This window comes from Cebus imitator, unplaced genomic scaffold, assembly GCF_001604975.1.
Source record: "Cebus imitator isolate Cc_AM_T3 unplaced genomic scaffold, Cebus_imitator-1.0 Scaffold36, whole genome shotgun sequence".
NCBI classification, from domain to species: Eukaryota; Metazoa; Chordata; class Mammalia; order Primates; family Cebidae; genus Cebus; species Cebus imitator.
In genome coordinates, this window is record NW_016107351.1 from 1,259,307 (window position 1) to 1,262,107 (window position 2,801).

Consider the following 2,801-nt stretch of genomic DNA (forward strand, 5'->3'; position numbering starts at 1 on the left):
AAAAAAAAAAAAAAAAGAAAAGGCTATTTTGTCACATTTGTCTAAACTTTTACTTGTTTAAGCTTTGCCTCAGTTGGCAAACTTCACTTTAGGTGCCATTTTATGGATTTAGTGAGGTGCACGGCTTCAGATTTCATTTGGATTTGGATATTTGAGGGAAAATTTCATTTTGTTACACAGTGCTGACTTTGAAATTAAACAGATTGGTAACCTAAAAAAAAAATTAAACACTAGAGAATGAAGCTGTATTTCCTACTGAATGTCATACAAAAAGTGATTCCAGGGCTGGGGACAGTGGCTCATGTGTGTAATCCCAGCACTTTGGGAGGCTGAGGTGGGAGGATCGATTGAGTCCAGGAGGTGGAGGCTGCCGTGAGCACTGACTGCACCACTACTGCAGCCTGGACATCAAAGTGAGACCCTGTCTCAAAAGGAAAAAAAAAACTTTTGCCACCCCGCATGCCCCACGGTCCACCCCATCTGGCCCGTCCCGCCGCCGCGCCCGCCAGCCATGAGCTCCAGGCAGTTCAACAAGGGCCCCTCGTACGGGCTGTCGGCTAAGGTCAAGAACCGACTCCTGTGCAAGTATGACCCTCAGAAGGAGGCAGAGCTCCGCAGCTGCATGGAGGGACTCACCGGCCTCTCCATCGGCCCGACTTCCAGAAGGGCCTGAAGGACGGGATTATCTTATGGACACTCATGAACAAGCTACAGCCAGGCTCAGTCCCCTCGATCAACCGCTCCATGCAGAACTGGCACCAGCTAGAAAACCTTTCCAACTTCACCAAGGCCATGGTCAGCTACATGGCATGAACCCTGTGGACCTGTCCGAGGCCAGCGACCTGTTTAAGAGCGGGAACATGACGCAGGTGCAGGTGTCTCTTCTCGCCCTGGCGGGGAAGGTCAAGACTAAGGGGCTGCAGAGCGAGGCGGACATCGGCGTCAAGTACTCGGAGAAGAAGGAGCGTAACTTCGACGACGCCACCGTGAAGGCCGGCCAGTGCGTCATCGGGCTGCAGATGGGCACCAACGAGTGTGCCAGCCAGTCGGGCAGGACCACGTACGGCACGAGGAGGCATCTCTACGACCCCAAGAACCACATCCTGCCCCCCACAGACCACTCGACCATCAGCCTCCAGATAGGCACCAACAAGTGTGCCAGCCAGGTGGGCATGACGGCTCCCGGGACGCGGTGGCACGTCTACGACACCAAACTGGGAACCAACAAGTGTGATGACTCCTCCATGTCTCTGCAGACGGGCTACACGCAGGGCGCCAACCGGAGCGGCCAGGTCTTCAGCCTGGGCCGGCAGATATACGACCCCAAGTACTGCCCGTGAGGCACAGTGGCCGACGGGGCTCCCTCCGATGCTGGCGACTGCCCGGGCCCCAGGGAGGCCCCTGAATATCCCCCTTACTACCAGGAGGAGGCGGGCTACTGAGGCTCCCAGCGCGCTCTCTCCCCACGCCGTCTCCCCGTCTGGGTTTCTGGGTTTTTCTGTGTTTTCATCTTTTTTTAATTAACCTGTTCAGTACTGCCAATCAGCCGAGGGTCTGTGAGTGGCTTTCTCCCCCTTGCCTTGGTCCTTCGCAGGACTGAGCCACCAGGCTGGGGGGGGAGGGGTCAAGGCCATATCCTGATACTTGTAGGGTCAGGGTCCCTGCTGCCCATCCAGGCTGTGGGCCGGGCTGTGCTGGGGAGAAGAGGCCTGGGCTTGGAGGGAACAGGTCCCTGAAGACTTCTGGTTGCCTCGTCCCTTCTCACTTTTGTCATCTGATCATTTTGTGGTTTTCGTACCCACAAAAGTTTTAGGAAGTAGTAACAAAAGAAAAATACTTTCCACCCCCCCCCAAGGAATGGGGCAGGGACAGTGGAGAGGGTGCTGGGCAATGAGTCCCCTGGAAAGGGGGCCTGGCCACGATGCTGAATGTCTCAGGCTCCCAAGTGGCTGGGTTTCCCTCCAACCCTCAGACCTGCCCCGGGGCCTGGTGGGGAAAGTGAGGCCTGCACAAGGAAGCAGAATTCTGAGTTGCTGGGGCCAAGCCTGACCCGGTCTCCATGCGACCCCGCCCTCCCCGTAGCCTCAGTGGTTTTTTTTTTAGTTGTTGTGTGGCACAGGCTGGAGTGCCGCAGGGCAATCTTCGCCCACTGCACCTCCCCCTCCCGAGCTCAACGGATTCCCCGGCCGGCCTCAGCCTCCCAAGTAGCTGGGACTGCAGGTGCTCCACCACACTGGCTAATTTTTGTATTTTTGGTGGAGACAGGTTTTCACCATGGTGGCCAGGCTGGTCTCGAACTCCTGGCCTCAGGTGATCCCCCTGACTCAGCCTCCCCAAGTGCTAGGGTTACAGGCATGAGCCACTGCGCCCCGCCCCTCAGTGGGTTTTCAGGAGCCCCGGCCCTCCTCCTCCCCTTCTGGGCCTGACCAGCTATACTGCTCCATCTCGGGCAACACACCGCACCAAGTGCTGCACAGGGACCCTCACCCGGGGGCCCTGCTCCATGAGATAATGTGAAACCCAGCTGTGGACCAAACGCAGTAAAACCTCTGTTTGTAAGAAGAAAGAAAAAAAAAAAACAACTTTTAAAGTAGCTCCAAATGCACCAAGGACCTAAGTAGGAGAGCTGAGAGCTAAAAATATACATTTCTACAGCCACCACAATTCATTCGTTCTTGGGCCCTGGATGGGGCAGCAGTGGTTTTGTAGACATGGCATCAAAAGCACACACAGCAAAGGAACAAAAATAGATAAAGGAAACTTCCCCAAAATTAAAGACTTTTTTTTTTTTTTTTTGGAGA

At 55.1% G+C, this 2,801-nt stretch overlaps 1 pseudogene; it reads left to right on the plus strand.

Moving 5' to 3' along the window:
* The first annotated feature begins 149 nt into the window (after positions 1 to 149).
* LOC108301639 lies at positions 150 to 2,276 on the plus strand (annotated as a pseudogene).
* Positions 2,277 to 2,801: the final 525 nt, after the last annotated feature.